The sequence below is a fragment of the Argiope bruennichi genome, chromosome 7 (genome assembly GCF_947563725.1).
Source record: "Argiope bruennichi chromosome 7, qqArgBrue1.1, whole genome shotgun sequence".
Lineage (NCBI taxonomy): Eukaryota > Metazoa > Arthropoda > Arachnida > Araneae > Araneidae > Argiope > Argiope bruennichi.
Genome location: NC_079157.1, coordinates 107,135,758 through 107,159,686, shown reverse-complemented (window position 1 = coordinate 107,159,686; position 23,929 = coordinate 107,135,758).

Below are 23,929 nucleotides of genomic sequence, written 5' to 3'. Positions count from 1 at the left end.
ACCATTTAAACTTACTTTGACAGTAAATTTCTCCAAATGTATAATTTTTACTACTCAAACCGCGATTTTCCATATCACAATTCAGAAGCAAAAGTTTGAATAACAGCATATAATCAGTAAAACTAGATCACGTTTTAATATTAGGTAGAAACTACAGGAATTGGGAAAAAAGCTCGTGGAAATTTTCAGTATTAATTAGAAATATACCCAAATGAAACTATACCGGGTTTAAATGAAAGCCCTTTATGAAGAATCCATATTTAGAGGGTATTTGACCTCTAAATAAGAAAAAAATAGCGAAAAATACTAGAATAAAACTGAACGTTTTGTGTGATTTTGGAAATTTCCCTTTAATGATTTTAATAATAATAGGAATATTTAATTTTCGTTTTTAACTTAAGGGAATTGTAATTATTGCCAGGTTACTCTTGCTCTGCGATTCATTCATTTCTGAAAGAATTCGATTGCTCCGTTTTCAAATTGCCTTTCGTGTTCTTTTAAAATTATCTTGATTGGAATTAAATTTGCTCCATTTGTAAATTCTTGGACGGCAACAAAATCTAAACCTCTACTATTTTGAAAGAATAGGGAAGAAACATTTATAATTTCTAAATATTCGATGCATGTAATCTCTAAGCGAGCAAGAGGCCACAATTATAGACATACCTGGTGAGTCTAATGCGATAAATCCAGAAGAAAATATCATCCTCTTCCATCTCAAAACGGCTTGGTTCAGCGTGGTGCGATTCAGATGGGGATCTTTTCCGAAACCAGCTTGGATCCAGTATTGTATTTTCAAAAAGAAATCGAAAGGACGACACTTGGCAGTGACGATAACTTCGATATACGCAAACCATCACATAAGGAGAGTTTGGTATAAAGATGAAGGTATCGCCTCTACTTCACACTTTAAGTTACTTTTTTGCGGAATGATGAGCTGCAAGAGAATGCGATTTGTAATATTTACGCAAATTATAAACAAACTGCAAAAAGAATTTTTTTCTTCCATTTTTTTCGAATTGGGATATATTTTATATTGATTCACATCGAAATTTTTTTTTCGCTTCACGATTATTTCGCATTACGAATGAAATAGAGAACGAATTCTACTTTACAAAGCGGAATTCCACTGCGTCTTTTATCTAGGCCACCAATCCAATGTTTTACAATAGTAAAAATTCATCCTTGAGTTGCTTTATTTAGCTTTACAATAACATAAGAAATGTAACAGAATGAATGAATAATTTTTCATTGCACAAGGGCTAGAGCTGACCAAGCTGCACCAAATGAGAATATAATGAGTGTTAAAAAGGCAATAGAATAATATTAAAATATATGAACATCTCACTGCATGGCAGAAAACATGATCTTGCCCTAACATAAAGATGTTACAGTCCTGTGTGCTTAATAACATTTTATGCAAGATGAAGGAAATAACTTTCATTGGTATTACTACAAATATTTTCTCACATTTACATTTAAGAAGTTTCTCTTTAGCACTTTAAAAGCGTTACTAGTTTTACAGGGTTTTCCTGTGGCACCCCAGTGAGCTTTTTTATGCGATAAATGTTACTTTGAAATATTATTTACAACAAGTAAGCTATGGTATATAATCGTATAATTTTATTTCACAAGAGTTATCGGTGACGCCCACGGCTTTTAACGTGTTTCCACAATGTTATGGTAATGAAATTGAGGTGTCTATTTCTTCCATTCTAAGCTTTTTAAGAAAACTACGACACGGAACTAGAGCTTAGACGGTTTTGCATAATGTGCTATAAGAAAAATAAAGCAACTATAGAATGCAGATGCAAAAAATTATGGGTTTATATTTTATACATAAACAAAACTTTTCGATATTTTTTACACAGCATTATTTTTTTTCACGCCTTAGTATTAACGACGGTAAATGGTAAAAATTTATAAATATTCTTTCAAATCTTGTATCTCAAGAAACCTCTGCGCGCCCGTCATAGCATCACAGCCATGTCTAGTACCTATCACTTCCAATTCCTTTAGCCCACAATGTATTAATAGTTCCGTGCTATTAGAGGCACGGACTCAAAATTTACATCCTACATTATGCTGCTTTTTTAAGAAATTTTCCAACTAAGCCAGCAAGCCTTTCACAAATTGCGAAGCGTGATGGCGCTCATTATGCACTGAATGTAATGCTCTTCGTGAAGACATTTGGACCTGAAAGAAATTTGGCTAATAGTAACTTACTGAGGAGTGGCATTCATAAATAAATCCCCCCCTCGAAATTTTAGATTTTTAGTTAAAATTTAAATTCATTTTCAAGTTTATTTCTACTAATGAAAAAAAAAGGGTTCTTCTGCCATTCTGAAACATATCACAAACCTATTTTTATACGATATCAAAAAATCTTTTCAGTGATACTGAATTTTTTCAGTGCATTTCATTTTTTTCAAATTTAGTTTTAGAAAATAGTAATGACGCTTATATTCTGTAATACTAATTCCGCTTACTAATAATTTTCATCTTTATTAGTAGAAATGCAGATAATTGTCACTTAAATAATTTTTAATTAACGGCCTTGCTAATTTTATATCAATTTGGTACTAGGCTGACACAAGCAAATTCATTTGGATGCTGATGGATATCAAATCCCTGATACAAGAACCCATCATTATTGCTCATTTTATCTTGCGAAAGACATAAAATAGTTTTTATTTTGCTCAAAAAACAGATGTATTCGAAATTCAAAAGTTTAAATGATTTTTTTATTTACTTTCCATTCAGATTTCTTCCGTTTCATGAAAACGAAGAATTCTGTCCAGTTTTGCGCTTTTTAAAATGTGTTATTTTTCGTAAAAAGAAAGTTATAAAATTTTCTATTATATGAATTTTTTTGTACACATATTTGTAAGATGAATCTCGAACATTCTCCGTTTTTGATAGCATTTTGAATTAAATATTCCTTAGAAAAACCGAAATGCCCGATTTTCCCATAGTAGAATAATGTCGAATTTTCAGTTGAATTTTCCGATTCCAGAAACTAATTCAACAAAAATTTTAACTATATAATATTATAATATTTTTAATACAGTTAAATTCCATAAATTTAATGAACAATTTTCATATTTCAAATTGATTCATTCATTCATTTAGTAAATGACACTAGTCATGTTTTACTCAATAATTATATAAATTGTACTGCACTTTTAAAATCCCGGTTCTAAGTATTAACAGCAATAAACCTTTTCGGAAAAGAGAAATTTATTGGGATATTTCAGCCAAAAAATGTTCTAATCTTCTATAAATAAAACACTCGTATTCCTTTATTATATTCATGTGAACTCGGGAAATAAAATACAACTTACCCATTATCATTTTATCCAGCATCAATAGTGAACAGGTTTTAAAAATGGTACCTGCTGGTAATGAAGATTTCGGAATATTTAAAATATTCAGCAATACAAGGTATGTTAATAATTTGTATCATCTTTAGAGTTCGAATATATTCAGACATTTTATATAATTTACAAAATTAGCCTTCAACCTTATACAAGGAACAACAAAATGAAAACTGAATGTTTATCAGTTTCTGAGAGTCTTGAAATGTCTCATAAATTCTTCTCTTCTTCCAAAGATAAATGCAAGGTGGCTACTCAACAAGCCGATATTAAAAAAGGGCTACAAAAATAGTTATTCAAATTTGAACCCGAAAAAGGCAAACGCAGTATATATAAATATTATTAAATAGGCAATAATCATTTCGATATATTTGGAAAGAAATCTTTCGGATTTTGTAGAAAGTGAGGACAAAGTGAAACAAAAGTGGCCTGTAAAATGGTTAGCAATCATAGGCGGTCATTTTATGTACTATAAGCGGATTTTCACATAAGGGGCATCAGAAAGTGATGAGCCAGCAGCATAGGCGTCCATGAAGATACACCATGATTGGCTCCGAATCCTAACTAATATTTTCTGACATGTTCCGGAAAAACTTCTTTAAATACTTCAAAGAGCTGGTTAGGTAGTCTTCGTCCTAGTTCGATTTTGTTATTTGTCTTCTTTTTTTCCGTTTCCTGAAATGGATACATAGGTATGAATCCGATTTTAAAGACCAAAGGATTATAAATTGAATATTCATTATAAAAATGGCGTCAAACTAGGCAAGTGTGTAAAATTCTAAACCCCTAAACAAGCAATAATACAAAAGAGATGTAATTAATACTAAGCATACACAATAATTCCAACAAAAAAGCAGGGAGCCGAATGCAGCTACTATTTGATCGAAAATACAAGAAATGTCAGAATATAGAACTGACGAGAAGGTATTTTAACTTTTCTGTTCCCTTGTTTCATTATATGAAATATCGTTTTAATGCAACACAAGACTTATTTTAGGACTGAGTTTATAAATTTGGTCTTATAATGAGATTTATTTTCCTCCCTGGAAATTTCGCTGTAAGTTATTGATTGCGTGATTTTACTAAAAAATAATTTCAACATTTTATTATGAGTAATTGTGTAAATAGAAATGTTTAAAATCGCTCAAATATTTTATTTCAAATCTGTTATTCATGTGCTGATTGCAGAATGTCTGTTTGTGTAGAGGAATTTCAAATAATTCAAATATCCCAAATTTGGTTCTTATAAATATTGAAGAGTATTAATAATATAATAATATCGCAAACTCCCGCCTCAGAGATTATTACAAACAAAAAAGAAAGAAAATGTGTTGAAAATATATTCTATCTCGCGAAAAAAAATGTTTTATTCTTGAGGATTTACACTTATTTTATTTATTTCAAAATTTCGATACACAAGAAAAATAATGACTCTTAAGTAAATACTAAACTTGATGGAAAATAATCTACGCTCCAATTTGAAGGCATGAACATTTTTGTTTGAACGTCATAATCATGAATACTGTTCAGTAGATAGGAACAGAATCCACGCATCCTTTTAGCCGTAACTGAATCCAACATAAACTGAAGACGCTTAACCCAGGAGGATAGGATTCATCAGGATCATGAACAGAATCGTACTTGACATTCTACGATAGCGAAGATGAAATGTTATCACTTAAATGCTAGATATTATGCAATCATTATCCATATGCGATTTGAATTTCCCACGGGAAGGTTAGTTAAATTTGATATGACTCATTTCTTCTGTTTACAAAATATCGAACATATTACCGCTTTTTGAAAAGGCAATCTTAAAAGGGCCGAATAACAAAATATTTAAAAAAATATTATACCTGAAAATTTATAATAAGATTTCATTGTTTTGGATATTAGTTTCAGCCCTTTCAATATCAATTTTTACTTGTCAGAGTGGATTTTCAGCATTAGTCATTTTGAATCTTGTTAGAGTTGTTGGAGATACAGTTTTTACTGCAACTTCTGTACCTCACAAACATAAGAATTATTTTTACTTTAAAATGTTGAATTTTCATCTGACAACTTTCTACATTGTGAAATGGGGTATTTTTATCTCGAAACGTAGACATTATTATCAGATATCATGGTCAAAAACATCTTGGAGGAAATAGTTCTATTTTCAAGGAATATTTGAAGCAATTTTTGCAAGTTATTCAGATTCATCTTATTCTGAGGCAGATATTTTTTAACTCAATTACAGGGAAATTATTATCATTTTATCATATAAAAACGGTAACTTTTACTTCCATTTGCTGATATTTCCCGCCAGAATCTTTTTTTGAATCACGTGACATTCTTGTATACATTCTTGTCGTCACTTTATCGTTTCCCACTTTTCAACCTTTTCCTTGGAATTCCTTATAAGCGAATATCGTATATTTATTTGATTTGTCACAAAAAGTTTACAATTCAATGTAAGTAAATAAATTTCTAAATCGTTTCATAGTACACGTATATAATACGTATATCAAAAAGTTTTGAAATCGATAATGTTATCAAAATTAAACTTGAATGAGTATGTTTGAGAATTGAATGATCGAAGTAAAAAAAACTGAATACTGTGCCACCGGTTTAATTTTTTTGTATTGCATGCTTTCATAAACTTCTATTTCCAAAGTGCAAATTTTTCGATTCGATTATAATAAAATGAGTTTTTATTGAATTTTTAACTACAAACATTTGTTTTAATTCAATGGTTGCGGAAGATTTTTAATTTATAAATGCTGTTTTGATTAATTATCCTTGCAATAACTGCTTAAACTATGCTGGATCATTAAGATGAACAATGAATGAATTTCAGACGTAAACTATCTTGTTTCTAAGAATCTGAACTTTTTGAATGAGTTAATCTGTTTATAATTTTAGAATGAGTAATGCCTGCATATTTATTTCTTTTAACATAAAATAATACGGTTTTGAAAATATTATTTATACCATCTGCTTTGCATTTCAATTTTTTTATAGGCTTACTATTTTATTGAAAGTGTTAATAAATGTATATAAACAATACTCAAGATATGTTTGCGACTATGTTAATATATCCAAATCTTCATTTCACCTAATAAGGTTGAATTGCGTTGATTGGAGAGTTCTTTGCTTAATAGTTGGAAACGGAATTCTGCCTTTGAATGTATGAATTTTATTCAAACATTTTGAAAAATGTAATCCATATGCTTTTAAGGATATTCCAAGGATTTTTAATTCTCAGATTTAGATGCATCTTTTTTTCTGTTGGAATGTCATTTGAACTGCAAGAGTCGCCTTTATTGAAGGGTCCCAAATAGCATTTTACTGAAATCTTCCTGTACATTTCTTTTATATCATAATTATGGAAATGCTACAGGGATTTGTATGATATTCACTTTTCTCATAATCAATGTTTCATCTGTGAATTATACTTTACTTTGAATATTTAACAGCGATCCAGAAGTCTGATAGGGGAAAAAAACTACCATATTTTTATAAAAATTTCAAAACATTCTCCTTGGAATACAAAGTACTTGGAAATATCATGTGGTTATAAAAATGTGTGGTTAAGACTGATCAATATCATTTAAATCTGCAGAAATATTTTAAACTCATGACGTAAAAACTTCGTCCTTTTGGAAGTGGAATTTAAGTATTAAGTATACCTGAAATGATTTCGATGAAATTCTATTTTAAGAGTTAATAAACTAGTTGAAGAATAAAACTCGTATTTAGTGCTTTAATTCAATGATCTAAAGTATAAATGTTAGTTTTTCTGGTAATTCCAAATGATTTATTCCTGCTTAATATTGGGTACCGTATCGCAGTTAATGGTTTGATTTTATTGAAACACTTTATTGAATGGTCAAATAACCATTAGTATCTAACGTGATTCAATTAAATAAGGTACTTAATAATACATCGATTCCTAAGTAATTTATAAAATTATTTTTTGGAATCAGTCATTCAAACAATCAATGGATTAAATCTCGGAGTTACCAAGTCTTTTCCAAGAGTTTTTTAAAAACGATAAATGTCTCGAATTTTAATTCTTTTCTTAATTGAAAATGATGCTTGGCTTTATTCAAATGGTGCTAATTTAATTTTGAAAATATGAATGTTAGTTTTTCTGATCTCAAGCGCGAAGAATAAAATTAATGACTGTTTATTCTCGTTTCAATAACTGTTTTCAGTGATATACTTCCGTCTTCAGATATCAAATTTTTCTGTAGTCATATATAATATAGATTAGTTCAGTCGCTATATTTTTTTCATTTTAGAGAGCACTTTCATTTACTTGATTTTTTTTTTTTTTTGCACAGTCTCGTAAAAGATTTATCCCCTTTAAAATTTTCTTAAACGCAGCACATTCGATATTAAAAGAATATCGTTCGTCTCATTTTTTGCATCAGAAGACCAAGTTATTTTCTGAACACGTGAGAAATATTTAAATATTCTTGCATCGTTACTGTAAGAATTATTACGTATCTAAAGTTAAAAAATGGAAAGAAAGATTAGATTCAAGTGACAGCATGATGATGAAATAAACCTCCGCAGATGGTTAGTTTTTTCTAAGCAGTGAAGAAACGCTGTTGCATTTTACATAAAAATGAATTCGTTTTCAAATAATTACTTTCCATATACGAAGTACGGAGAAAGTACTGTAATAAATAAATAAAAATTCGATTCGTGGTTCTGATGAATCCAACATTTAAAACTTCCTTGAGTTCAATAAACGTATTTAGATGTTATTTGAAGGCAATAATGAAACGTTTTCAACTGGACTCGTTAAATTTAGTAAAGACACTTTAGATGAGCTTGCAGATATTTATAAAATTTATAAGGAATTTAAATGGAAAAAATTTCTCGGTCTAGCGGTTGGAGTTCAATTTAACTCGACAACTACAAAACGTAAAGCGCTAAATAAAAATGAGTACAGATTTAATATCTGAAATCCAGAATCTTATAGCATATTGAGCCGATGAAATCCAAGAGTTGAACGTCTGTCATTTAGTTTGCATCTAAATGCAATTATGATCTTACGACTAGTTGTAGTTCCATATCAAATTTTGGTTTAAATCTGTGGGGAGAAATTCGCTCAAAATGATTAGTCGGACGATACAGTCAGTAGAAACGCTTGAATTAGAGCAAATATCTATGTTTCATAACTATACCACCCAAAGAAATCGCGACCATACTGGAAGTCTATAAAGTTATGCGGGGGAGATGAGATCTTTATTGGAGAATGCAAGAAAAGTTCGGGGAAGCAATTTCCGCTGGTTTTCAGAAGAAATGAGTACATGATTAACAAAAGGCTTCATTTTAATTAGACGATTTAAGTTTTTTCATTTAAAGTGCCATAGTCCTTGAGGATATGTATTTTGCAGAGCATTTGCAAGGTGGTTATACTCCAAAAAAGTGTGTGTGTGTAATCGCGGGAATATTTGTTTGAATTTTTCAGCTCTAATTGATTTTTTTGGATTAGAATGTATTACCATAAGCTCGCTGTGTTAATTTCATTTGAAATTTTTTAAATGTAAAAAAAAAAAATAGATTTAATAAAGAGGTTTAATACTTATTTTATTTCTATTTATTAACTTTGCGAGGATTACAATGAAGGAGTCATTTCCAGATTTTGGTAAAAATAATGTTCATGAAAAGGGTTCAAACCATGCCTTTAGAGCACTGCTATGACAGCATATTAATTATTCTCAGTAAAATAAAAATTGTATACTTAACTCTTTAACATCCAGGCACGTTTCAAGCGGCACTCTCTTTAACATCCAGACTTTCTCAGCGTGTCTCTGGAAGACATGGACTCTTCCAAGCTGAGGGGCAGTTACCCCGCACTTCGAAGTAATAAATCTGTCAACGCTCTACCTTGAATAATTATCTTGCGGTTTTCGACAACGAGATTCATTTTCTATTAGCTTAAGAGTTTTATTCTAATGCGTTTATATTTTTTAGTGTGAAGCGTTTCGCTCTTCGTATTTGTGAGATATTTTGTTTTTACAAAAAATTTGAAATTTATTCTATAATTTAGAAAATAGGGGGGGGGGAGGGTATACGTTTTATGTTAGGCTTCCAAGTCATTGAAATAAAAACAGGTTTTACAAGCAATTTCAAAACATCTTTATGTTTCATCTAATTTTCTTTTGGCTTTTACATTTTTTTCAAAAATTAAATATTGTCATATATTTGCATGTAAAATTTTTTTTTGCATAGTAATGTAGAACATACATTGTGCACATATCAATGCAATTAGTACATTTTTTTTTTTTACATAGTATAGATGTTAATGCAATTCATTGATAGACGAGATAATGTTTTAAATCTTCATTTAATACCAAAATAAAAACATTCCTTGAATTAAAAAAAAAAAATGTTACTGCATTTTTTGAAAGATGTTTCGAACTAATACGCTCTTTCAACACTCAGCTCAGATTATTTTTTTTTTGTCTTTAGCATTCTTTTTTTTTTTTTTTTGTATAAACGGTTATCTTTATTGAAATTTTAAATGTAAAATATTATTTTGCATTTTCAATAGCAATACTAAGAGATTTTTTAGAACTTTAATTAAATTTTTAAAGAAGTTTTCGCATTTTGTTTCCAAAACCTTATGCATTTTTGCTTTTACATTAAATAATCGAAAAAGAATGTGGAGTAAATGTACATTTCAAAAATATTACGAATCTGTGATGCGGCTTCCCAGCATAGTTGTTTCCATAGGAGGTCCCAGAGCTTGGCGACAAACTTGGCGATCATTTGGCGACTTTGGCGCCAAAATAGATTGTACCCGAAACATCGAGACTTTTGCCGATCCGTCCAGTAGGAACCGAGATACGCCTCGAACGTTCCTGATTGGTTGAGAGGCTTCTAGCCCCGCCTCCTGAGACCTATAAAAGGAGGCAGCCTGAGCTGCCGGAGTAGTCGTGAATTGAGTGGTCGTAGTCCTAAGCGATAGAGAATAGTAGTCGCAATAGACGTTAAAGAACTGGCCTTCCAGAGATAAGCGGAGCAACGATGAAGTCAAGCTAGTGCTGAACAAAGCTGTGCGCTGCTATCTGCAGTAAAATCTTGTTGTATGCTGCACGTCTGTGTTGTATGCTGCACGTCTCGGCTGCAGATAATAGTTCTCTGTGCTGTATATAGTTGTGGTCTTTATGCTGTCCTGTGTGTCTTCGTGTAAATAAACGTAGTTGTTTCTTTTTCTACTGCCGCCTGCTGATTGAGCGTTCTCCACACCATATAAATCCCACTATCCAAACGAACCCCCGGAAATTCCGTAACAATATCTTTATTTTGCCACTCATTTTTACTAATCTTTTAATATATAACTTTTAAAATTTTTGTCAAACCAAGGGATCATATTACGTTAAACGTTATATATCTCATATATCGAAACAATTTGATAGAAGAGATAACATATTTTTAAAACTTTATTTAATACTGAGAAACAAAAATTTATGAAATGAAATTCAGTGAAAAAATTACTCAGCGAAATATATTTCGAAAATACATTCCTTCAGTTTTCAGCCTGAACATTTTGCTAAAACACACTCATCACTATTACATTCTTTATAAACAAAATTTGAAGATTTAAAACATTTACTATTACATTCATCATAAATAGCACTTTTTTAGTATAACTGTCATGCTGAATTTTTCAAGCTGATTTTCTGATTTTAAAATGTTATGCGAAGTATTCTATAGTATTGTTAAGTCAAGATAAATTTTTGAACGAAAGTTTATATTAAATTTTTACAAATTTACGCATGAGGGAATCATTTGCAAATTTTTGATAAGAAGTAAATTATATAACATTTTTTGACTCCTCATCTCTATCTCCCTCATTCATCTGATCCTCGTTAGTTTCATTTCCTGTTTCTTTGTTTAAAATAAACGAGAGATGAGCTGAAGTATCATTTTTTGGCCAACCATCATCTTCGCTGATAGATCACAGTCACTTTCATCAGAAGCAAGTAAAATTGCTTTAATTTCTTCTTCAATGTGTTCACGATTTCTTTTACTCATAATGAAGAAATAATAAGCGTTTCAATTCAAAAATTACTCTGATAATCCAAAAACCCGATTCACAGCACGTAAAATAAATTCACAACTGAATAGAAATTTTCAGAATGACATTCGAAAAAGGAACTCAGTATTTATATAATTTATCTCGCTCTGTGAAGGGGACAATAATGAATACTCCCAATCTTTTTTTCGTCTTTTAATACTAGTTTGAAAACGGTAGTTTGTACTCGGCTTCAGAAATTCCGACAGTCCTTTGATGACAGAGTGAGACTCTCGAGTGTAAAATTACTTCCATCTACAGTAACAAGAGTCGCTACACATTTTGTGAGAAAACTGCGATGTGAATAGGCCGCAGTGGCAATGCAATAGTTTGTCTTTATATCATTACAATAGTATTAATACTGAAAATAGCTTCTGATTTTTATCCGAAAAATAAACAACTTGTCGGTATCCTTATATATCATTCATCGTTAACAAAGCACTTCAGTTGAATTTTTTTTTATAACTGGTCATAAAATCTTTCCAATTTTGAGATAACAACACATGAAAATCGAAACTAAAACCCTTTCGAAATGCAAAATATACGCCAACCTATTTAGTGAATCCCTCCTTAACCCCTACCGCCCTAAGGCGCAGGGGAAACTACTGTGAAAAAGCCGCGATTTTCGAAGATAACGAGGACCTCCTGGAGTGTTTAGTAGAGTAGCCGCTTTTAACACCCATCACCCCTAAAACGGCTAGCACGCGCCCTATACCGACGCACTTGGAAGTTATAGGGTAGATTCTCAAATCGCCTCAAACCGCAAGGCTGGAATAGAGAGGGTTAAAATATAGAAATGCTTCACTATTCAAAATCTGCAGATCTTCCATCGCTCATCTGAAAATATGTATTTAGAGGGGTTTACTAAAATGTTTTCTTGGTATTTAAATTTATGACGAAAGTTCTTTTCGAATACAATCTTGGTATCAAAATTATATATTTTTTTTCTTCATCCATTTCAAAAATATATTACTATTCCTCATTTCATGTTTATGGCACCTTCTTCTGTTCATGGACATGTACACTGTACAGCAACTACTTTCCTATGTACATGGATGGTTCCAAAGCTCAATCTCATGATGGCTGTACGTATACTTGTGACAGTATTGTTATCAGTCAAACGAATTTACTTCAGTTTTTACCTTATATATTACATAATTATATCGTTCTATACAGCATATTGCGAGTAATATGTTTAAAAAGGAAAAGATTTATTCCGATTAATTCCAGTCCTCATTGGAAAGTCATTCCTGCATTTCCGATATGAGGAATTTGCTTAAGGATCTATTTCGAGATGTTTTTGAATATCTTCTCTTTTAGATTCCTTCTGACGAGGGTATTCAAGGAAATAAAACAGCGGACAATGCTAAAAATCAGAGAGACGAATTATACAAAGATGTCATTCTTCATGATGTTGGGTGGACTTGTATTCGTAAGTGGCATTTTTAGAATTGCTTTGTTCATTGGAACCTTGAGATCGAAAAAAAAAAAAAAATCTACACACTTTCCAACTTTTTATAAAAACTTGGTTTTCCACCCTAAATTATCGATGCGATGTTATTTTAACATTATTATGAATTGGGTATTATCAAATTTCTCATTAAAAAAAAAAACTACTCTTTCAGCAGCCTTCACCAACTTGCAGCCTATGTAGTAATGGTTTAATTATCTGATTTTTTTAAAAATTGAATGTATATTACTGGACTCATTGGGTCTTAAACATTTTGAATCAGTTTTTTGTCTCCTGCTTTTAAATGAACATAAACTACATTTTAATATTTAATTTTATTTAAAGGAGGCTGATTTTATCAAAAAAATTTGATTTCTTCTTATCATTGCTCTTCATTTAGGATCCCTTTCCTTAAGATAGGATCATATCCTTTTTAATATGTGATCATAAAATTATTTTACATTTCCATATTTTTAAACCGTAGTTTTAAGGTTTTCATCTGGTATCGGTGCAAAATATCCAGAGAAGAGATATAGCCCTAGAAAAAGACTCACTCACTTAATTATCACTCGTAATAAAGATTATCAAAGATTCCATATTTAAACCTCATTGTAATTCGTAACGATTTTTTTTTATTTCGCATTTAGGAATACAGCTAATGAGTCACAAGTTTATATTAAAAAGTATGCAATGTTCAGAAATGGAAAGGAAATAGTGCAGAATTCACTTTATCCCCTTCCCCATCTGCCCTCACTGTAATATTGAATCACAAAAATGCATGCCATATGTTAAATCTCTAAATTATTTGTATATAAATATATTTAAATAAATAATTATGATAATAATAAAATTTGTTATATATTTGATTTTTAAAATTAAACTGCTATTTCTGCAATTATTAAATCTCCACTTTTAACAATAAACAACTGCTTTAGTCTACAACAAAACAAGTTACAACAGCTCTTAAAATAGAATATTACGGTTTCTGGTATTGTGTAAAAATAAAAATAATATCACAGTGTTTACTTAACTTTAAAGAAACAATGTAATTTTAAACAGTGAGATACTTTTAAGCAGCATTTTTGTTAAATTGACCATTTCTATAATTGAAACTGCTCGAGGTGTTGAGTTTGAGCTCTTTTAAGAACGTATTTCTATTGGAAAATAACGTTTTTACCGTAGTTAGAAATGGGTGTGCTAGAATATGCTTCTGTGGGCACATTCATGTGGATTTATTATCGAGTTTTTATAATGAATAACTGGATTTTATGCGTTTTCTTCCTTCCGTATATTTTGATATTGAAAAACTTTCTGATGAATGAATTTAAAAAGCGGGATAATGGATGTCAAACATCAATGTATCACAAGCCAAATAATGCTAAAATGGATGCTGGGACCTCCGTTGATGAAACATTTCTGCTATTTAACGAGGAAGAAACTGACTCGAATTCTAACATAGACGAAGCTTTAACCCTTCCTCAACCAGAACCAGCTACCATCCAAATCACCCTAAACCCATTCCTCAATCCTTTTTCCGAGTATCTGATTTTCGATGATCCTCTGGCACATTTGGAAATGACTGAACAAGACGAACTTACTGCCTGTGCAGATTGGATTATGAAACACCAAGCATTTTTTAAAACTTGAAATGAATGCATATAAAAAAACTTCAGCGAACAATCTACAATAGCAATCTTTGGAAATTATTTCATCATCATTTGTGCACCTCCGTTTAACAAGATTCAAAAGTAATAGGTGTTCTTCAACCTTCGGAAAATGCAACCAGAAAAAAAAATAGTCGAACAATCTACGGTTATGAACTGTGAAAAGTGCCTGATTATTATAAGAAATCGCCTCCTCATTCAGAACAGACTTTTGTACCTACTCCTCTAACCGTCCGGATTCAAAAATAAAGTAAAGGTTCCTCAAGCTTCAAAAGAAATCCAGTCTTGAACATTTGTATATATTGTATATAGTTTTTTGTACATATTTTTTGTTGTTTGTATATATATATTTTTACACTGCGGACTGTTTTTATTGCTTTGCAAATATTTGTATACTGTTTCCTAATGTTGGACATTCCTGTACTCGGACTTGACTTGAAGACCGCATGCGGTCACCCTACTTGTGACTTTGTCTTTCTATAATGAAAGAAATTCATCTAATTTTGAAGTGACTTCGCTGAAAATTGAGATCGCTGGCTTCCTAACATCACATCAAACGTCTTTATCTGATCATCGCTGCTTGAAGACAATTCATTTTGGACTCTTATCAATAGGCGCATTCAATAGCATTTAATTTTATTTCAAACCATCAACCCTCAAAATAAAATAGGCTCAACACCAAAATTGTCTCTATTATTGTGTTTATTTTCTTTTCATTCTTATTACACTTATGGATACTTACGCACATAATTAAGATTTAAAATATTTGTATTTTCTCTTTCAAAATAATGTTTTACAAAGTAATTATTTTCAAATTACATTTTTGATGATAGTCAGGTAATGGAATTAAATAAACGCAGAAAGATACTTGCATAAGTGTGCATTTAACTGACCTTGCACAACCATCCATTAATTTACTCTTAACCTTTTTTAAAGAGTTTTTGAGAATATTTTGAATAATGATTTCTTTCTGAAATAGTGTAATGTCTTGATCTAGATTGATATAATAACGAATCAAAATTTCCAGACAATTCTTTTATTTTACAGCCCTATATATACAAAGAACAACTTGTTCTAATCTTGGTGAAATAAATAGTTATTTACACCTGTAGTATTAGATACAACAGTCAAATTCGAAGGCTTTCTTGAAACTCATTTGGTTCTCGGACTCCGAACTCGTGGGCGTAGTCCAACAGTCTGTCTGAAATTCGTTTCTTCTCCTCTCCTAAAAATTCTCTGCACTTTATGTCGGCGACAATCTCCACCTCTTAATTTACATTGGCCATTTGAGATCTCTTTCGGCCAATCGGGGTTCAGCAATATGCTTTCTCAGCGGCGCCAGTGGGTCGTGGGAAGGTCCTTTCACAAAGATAAACATCTAGCATCCAGATGTTTGGACACTCCTTTCTATTTGAAGGTACTATCAATACCTCTTGGACGAGGAATTCCACATGTGGTCTGTCACTATAGTTGTTAATGAACATATGCGAGACTACCCAGGTGTAAAGATCCATTATCTAGCTATCTCGAGGAGTTTAGTACTTAACAGCGACGACACAGCTGGCTGTAAATGTCTTATCAGTATTGGGAAACGGGGAATGTTACAATAGCGTCATTATAAAACTTTATGCATTTAATTGGGTGAAAATATAATATAATAAATGTTTTAGGTGTTTCACTGAAGTCACGATATCAAGGACATATTTTAGTTGAAGGCTGAGTCTATTGTCATATAAATTAATATCCCAATTTATTTAAAAATAATTTCTTTAAAATTATTTTTAAAAAAATTAATAATTTTTATTATGTTAAATTAATATTAAAGTAATTTTAAAATAATTTTAAATATTTTTCATGTTGTTCAATAATGATTAAAATCATGTTTAGAATGGAGGCTGTTCGATTAGTTAGATTTTTCGGCTTGGAATTTAGTTCATTCGTTTTGCTCGCTGTTATATAGATAATGTACACATCATGGAATTTTCTCAAATTCCATGATTCACTTGATATCCTAGTTATGGATTATACAATTATAATTGAATTAGACTAACCATTTAATAGATAATTATGAAAATATGGAATTTTTCCTCAAATTCCTTACCACTTGGCTCCAGTTGTAACGAATCCAAAAAATAGCTAAATGAATCGACTAAATTATAAATAATTTATGATATAGCAATAGCCTGTTGTCATCACGAATATAACGGAAGAAAAGTGTGAATAAAATGTTTATCAATGAGAGGAAAACGAGTGCTTTCTGATCACAAGATCCACCTGTTCCTTTATATCAATATAGTGACTCTCAACTACTTTAAATTGTTTTCACATATATTTTTTTAAGATAACCTATCATATACTTTCGTGTTCAAATAAATGCTGAATAGAAATGTTGGATGCACTTAGTTTAATTCCTTTCTTGCTTTCTATTGTAAACGTCATTGCCTTTCCACGGCTTCAGAATGGCCTTGTCAACTCAGAACCGCAAATGCTACACACAATTTTCTATCCATTATGAAATTTCAATTCAAAATCCATATGAAATAATTTCATATCGGTTTATCAGCATATAAATATATATACAGGTGGTTATCAAAATAATGGAAGCACCTCAGATTTATAAAGAATCATTTATTAGTATGGTGTAGGACCGTCTATAGCATGTAATACAGCTTGCATTGGCCTTGGAATCGATTCATACAAGTGTTGAATAGTGTTTAGAGGAATATTGTACCATTCTTCTTGGAGATATTGTGAAAGTTCTGGGAGTGATGCCGGTGCAGGGTATCGATTTCATATTGAATACTCTAAAATATGCCATATGGTTCAATTATTTTGAGATTGGGTGACTGTGCAGGTCAAGGTAGAAGTTTAACTTCATCCTCATCAAACCATGATTGAACAAGTCTCGCTGTATGGATAGGCATAAATATCATCCTGATAAATTCCATCTCTTGCAGGAAACAAAGATTGCATCATAGGTTGAACCTGTCCAGCTAAACTTTCTCTATATTTCTCCCCACTAATCCTTCCTTTTGAGGTTATGATTGGTCCAGGAAAACACCATGACATGGCTGCCCATATCATGACAGATCCACCTCCATGCTTGACAGTTGGAAGGAGAAAATAACGATCATACGCTTGCGCAGGTGTCCTCCAAACGTGCACCCGTCTTGTTGCAGAGAAAAGTGTGAAACACTATTCGTCAGACCATATTACTTTCTTCTGCTTATCAATCTGCCAGGTTTTGTGAGTGTGACGCTATTTTAGACGACATCTGTGACAAGTAGCTTGGGAATTGCTTCTCTGCCATAAATATTCTGTTTATGAGGGTGCATTGATCTCTGGGGGGTGGAAATCGAAATGAGGATGAGATACTTCCGGTATGGTGGTAGGATCTCGTCACTCTGGAAGGTACACAAAAAGGAGGGGGATCTGGTTTCTCCCATCGATGAAGGGACGTACTTCCTTCGGGAAGGGTTTTACTGTGGCCGGTGATGGTGCTTAGGACTCAACCACAGTTCCCGGCAGCGTTCTGTTGCGGTGGTTCGGTCATTCAGTGTTTTTATCCATGTGCCTTCGGACGGGTCAGAAGTATGACTTATTAAAGTGCATTCTAACTATTTTCTATAGCTTAAAAATTTTATAAAATTTTAAAAATGACCCAGAATTGTAAACTTAAAGCAAGTTTTCATACTTAAATCGCTTTGTTCTATTATTTCGAAAAACCTTATTTTATCCCTTTTCCTTATTAATTCTAATTATTTTTATTAAAAACATCTTGAAAAATTTCTGAGCAAATTATATTCATATTTGTAAGTTAATATTTATTCTATATATTTGTATAAAAATATTATATTGTTTTGAATTAGAAGGTTTATGAAGCAAATTGAAATTACCTTTGATTATAGAATAATCTTCAGGTTTTACCTAGCTTCATTAAAAAAAAAAATTAATGGAGAATACGGCTTTTTTTGAAATTGGACAGAAATTCTACGTCTATATTCCTCTAATTTGATTTAGTATTCCAATATTGGTCCAAACAATCCCAATACGGTGTTGGATTTCACTGTACGTCACTGGTAGTATTGGCTTAAAAACAATGCTTCAGTGCAACGAATGGATTTTCTTCCTTAAGTTATATTAACGTCCTGTTTTAAAGCAACATTAGGGCTATTTTGGGACGGACCACGTAATTCTGAACCGCGGCCAGATGACGATACCTGAGCTGCATAATAAACAGAATTTTTCACTTTGTAAAAATCGTTCATGTATCTTGGCCCATAGTTCCGATGTTTTCTTGGATTATTTTTCATTGAATGCATATTATCGTTCTCTAAATTTCCTCAAACCCAGAGATGAGTTATACATTTATTTTGAATCTGAATTAAGCAGGTCAATCAATATTATTCCTAAGACGATTATTAAATCTTAGAAATATCTGCAGCTATCCTTAAAATATTTTATTAAGGCTGGAAATATCGAAGCCTTGTTTTGTAATAATTGGTTGTTTTATCTGAAATAAAATATTTGAGAATTCTCTCGTTTTATTAGTATAATCTATTTTACGGATGTTACTGTTTCTCAACGAAGTTTAGTTTTTAAAGACAATTGTTATTTGAGAATAAAATGGACTTTTTTTCCATTTCGTATTTCAACTTGCATTGAAAACTAATGATTACACTACTTTTTACTTCTTTAATAATACTTCTTTTCTAATTTTTTTCATTAATTACTTTATTTTCTTTTTCTGTAAGGAATTTCTTTGATTCTTGCTGTTGAAATCTAAGAAAATGAGAATGCTGCTGTAAAATATACAAATGAACATCAGCCAAACAAATCTTCAGCCTCTTCCCTATGCTAATGTGGAATAGATTAGAAAACCGGTTTTATAAATGAATTCACTCTCTAAACTGCAAATATCACATCTTAACCCGTTAAAGATTGATCATTCAAGGTTTACTTACAAATATTTATTTTCCCAGAACTTCCCCCCGAATTACAGTCGCTGCGGGAGCATTGCTCAGCCCTGATTCCACTGAGAGTGTTAACATTTTAGTTCCGACAGTAGTCATAAACCATTTTTAATCGGACAAAAAGCGCATTTTTGCATTTTTAAAATAAGGGGGGTGGGGATGTTAAACGCTGCTTTTTAATCGCTTATACATTTCTTGCTTCTAACCACTTATTATTCATTGCACATTCCTTTTTAATATTATATTAAGAACAAAATTATAATTATGGTCTGAATTTTAAACTACGGCATAGCTTATCCGACAAATGGACCTTGCGCAATTATAATACTAGCATCAATAAAAATTTATCTCCGCAAAATAAAGCTGTAGTTATTCTTTATGGGTTAAACTAGGATTAAAATAATTGTACATTTTTTTAATAATTGTAGATTTTTTCTGCTAAAATTAAATAATGTCATATATTAGGATATAATTTTTTTTTGCATAGTAATGTAGAACATACATTGTGCACATATTAATGTAATTAGTACATAATTTTTTACATAGTATAGATGTCAATGCAATTCATTGATAGACGAGATAATGTTTTAAATCTTCATTTAATATCAAAATAAAAACATTCCTTGAATAAAAAAAATGTTACTACACTTTTTGAAAGATGTTTCGAAAAGAATACGCTCTTGCAACACTCATCTAATTTTTTTTTTTTTTTTAATTTTCTATAGAATTTTTTTTTAGTATAAACGGTTACCTTCATTGAAATTTTAAATGCAACATACTATTTAGCATTTTCGATAGCAATACTAGGAGAGATTTTTTAGAACTTTAATTAAATTTTTAAAGACGTTTTCACATTTTGTTTCCAAAACCTTACGCATTTTTGCTTTTAAATTAAATAATCGAAAAAGAATGTGGGTTAAATGTACATTTCAAAAATATCTTTATTTCGTCAATCCTTTTTACTAATCTTTTAAAATATAACTTTTTAAATTTCTGTCTCACCAAGGGAATATATTAAGTCAAACGTTATATATCTCATCTATAGAAACAATTTGATAGATGAGATAACAGATTTTTAAAATTTAATTTAATACTGAAAAAGAAAAATTTATGAAATAAAATTCAGGGAAAAAATTACTCAGGGAAATATATTTCGAAAATACATTTCTTCTGTTTTCAGGCTGAACATTTTACTAAAACATTCATCACTATTTCATTCTTCATAAACTAAATATTAAGATTTAGCACATTCACTATTACATTCATCATAAATATTATGTTTTTAATATAAATTATCATGCTAAATTTCTGATTTTAAAATGTTATGCGTAGTTTTCTATAGTATTGTTAAGTCAAAAGAAATTTTTGAATGAAAGTTTCAAATTAAATTTCTACACATTTACGCATGAGGGAATCATTTGCAAATTTTTGATAATAAATAAATGATATAACATTTTTTTGATTCCCCATCTCTCTCTCTCGTTCATCTGACCCTCGTTAGTTTCATCTGATCCTTCTTTGTTTAGAATAAACGAGAGATGAGCTGAAGTATCATTATTTGGCCAAACATCATCATCGCTGATAGATCAGTCACTTCCCTCGGAAGCAAATAAAGTGGCTTTCATTTTTTCTTCAATGTGTTCACGATTTCTTTTACTCATAATGAAGAAATAATAAGCGTTTCAATACAAAAATTTCTCTGATAATCCAGAACCCCCATTCACAATACGTAAAATGAAGAGAAATTCACAACTGAAGAGAAATTTTCAGAATGGCATTCGAAAAAGGAATTCAGTATTTATATAACTTATCTCACTCTGTGAAGAGGGAAATAATGAATACTCCCAATCTTTTTTTGGTCTTTTAATGCTATTTTGCAAGATGTAGTTTGTACTCGGCTTCAGAAATTCTGCAGTCCTTTGATGACAGAATAAGACGCTTGAAGTGTAAAACGATTTCCAGCTACAGTAACAAGAGTCGCTATACATTTTACCTGGAGTCGACCTCCTGGAGTCGTTAGTAGAGTAGCCGCTTTTAACACCGATCTCCCCTAAAACGGCTAGCACGCGCCCTAAACCGACCCAGTTGGAAGTTATAGAGTAAATTCTCAAATCGCCACAAACCGCACGGCTGGAATCGAGTGGGTTAAAATATAGAAATGCTTCAATATTACAAATTTGCAGATCTTTCATCGCTCATCTGAAAATACGTATTTAGAGGCCTTTACTAAAAAGTTTCCTTGGTATTTCAATTTATGACGAAAGTTCTTTTTCGAATACAATCTTGGTATCAAAATGATATTTTTTTTCTTCATCCATTTCAAAAATAGATTACTATTCCTCATTTCATATTTATGGCACCTTCTTCTGTTCATGGACATGTGCACTGTACAGCAACTATTTTCCTATGTACACGGATGGTTCCAAAGCTCAATCTCATGATGGCTGTGCGTATACTTGTGACAGAATTGTTATCAGACAAACGAATTTACTTCAGTTTTTACCTTGTATATCACGTGTTTACCTTATATATCGTTCTATGCAGTATATTGCGAGTAGTATGTTTAAAAAGACGGTGATTTATTCCGATCCTTGGAGATCCCTTCCAGTACCCATTCGAAATACATGAGATTGTGGTGAAAGCTTATAATAAAGTTAACAGCTACGCTACACAAACAATTGCTTTTGTATTATGGTCATGTTACTGGGTTGGGTCAGGTTCTATCCTCTCTCATCACAAATCGCCACAAGATTTTGCCTAAATTTCGGATGCTAGGAATTTGCTTAAGGATCCATTAAGAATTGTTTTTGAAATCCTTCTCTTTTGGATTCCTTTTGACGTGGGTATTCAACTAAATAAAACATGGGACAATGCTAAAAATCAGTGAACGAAATATACAAATATGTCATTCTTTATAATGTTGGGTGGTCTAGTATTTCTTAAGTTGGTTTTCCAGAATTGCTTAAGTCATTGGAACCTTGAGACCGAAAAAAAAAAAAAAAACTACACTTTCACAACTTTTTATAGAAACTTGGTTATCCTCCCTAAATTGTCGATGTGATGTTATTTTAACATTATTGTGAATTGAGTATGATCGAATATCTCATAAACAACTACTCTTTCGGCAGCCACCACCAACTTGCAGCCTATGTAGTGATGGTTTAATTATCTGATTTTTAAAAATTGAATGTATATTACTGGACTCATTGGGTCTTAAACATTTTGAATAAGTTTTTTGTTGTCTCCTGCTTTTAAATGAACATAAACTACATTTTAATATTTTGCTTTAATTAAAGGAGGCTGATTTTATCAAAGATATTTGATTTCTTCTTATGATTGCTCTTAATTTAGGATCCATTTCCTTAAGTTATGATCATATCCTTTTTAACATGTGATCATAAAATTATTTTACATTTTCATTAAAATTTGTTATATATTTGATTTTTAAAATTAAATCTCCAACTTTAACAATAAACAACTGCTTTATTCTACAACAGAAAAAGTCACAACAGCGCTTAAAATAGAATATTACACTTTCTTTTCTGTCATTGTGTAACAATAAAAATACTATCAGTGTTTCCTTAACTGAACAGAAACAATGTAATTTTAAACAGTGCGATTCTTTTAAGCAGCATTTTTGTTAAATGGGTCATTTCTATAATTGAAACTGCTCGAGGTGTTGAGTTTATTTCGAGCTCTTTTAAGAACGTATTTTTATTGGTAAATAACATTTTTCCCGTAGTTACAAATGGGTGTGCTAGAATATGTTTTTGTTGGCACATTCATGTGTATTTAATATCGAGTTTTTATAATGAATGACTGGATTTCTTGCGTTTACTTTATTCCGTATATTTTGATATTGAAAAATTTTCTGATGAATGAATTTAAAAAGCGAGATAATGGATGTCAAACATCAATGGATCACAAGCCAAATAATGCCAAAATGGATGCTGGGACCTCCATTGATGAAACACATCTGCTACTTCACGAGGAAGAATCTGACTCGAATTCTAACATAGACGAAGCTTTAACCCTTCCTCAACCAGAACCAGCTACCATCCAAATCACCCTAAACCCATTCCTCAATCCTTTTTCCGAGTATATGATTTTCGATGATCCTCTGGCACATTTGGAAATGACTGAACAAGACGAACGTACTACCTGTGCAGATTGGATTATGAAACACCAAGCATTTTTTAAAACTTGAAATGAATGCATATATAAAAACTTCAGCGAACAATCTACAATAGCAATCTTTGGAAATTATTTCATCATCATTTGTGCACCTCCGTTTAACAAGATTCAAAAGTAATAGGCGTTCAACAACCTTCGGAAAATGCAACCAGAAAAAAAAATAGTCGAACAATCTACTGTTATGAACTGTG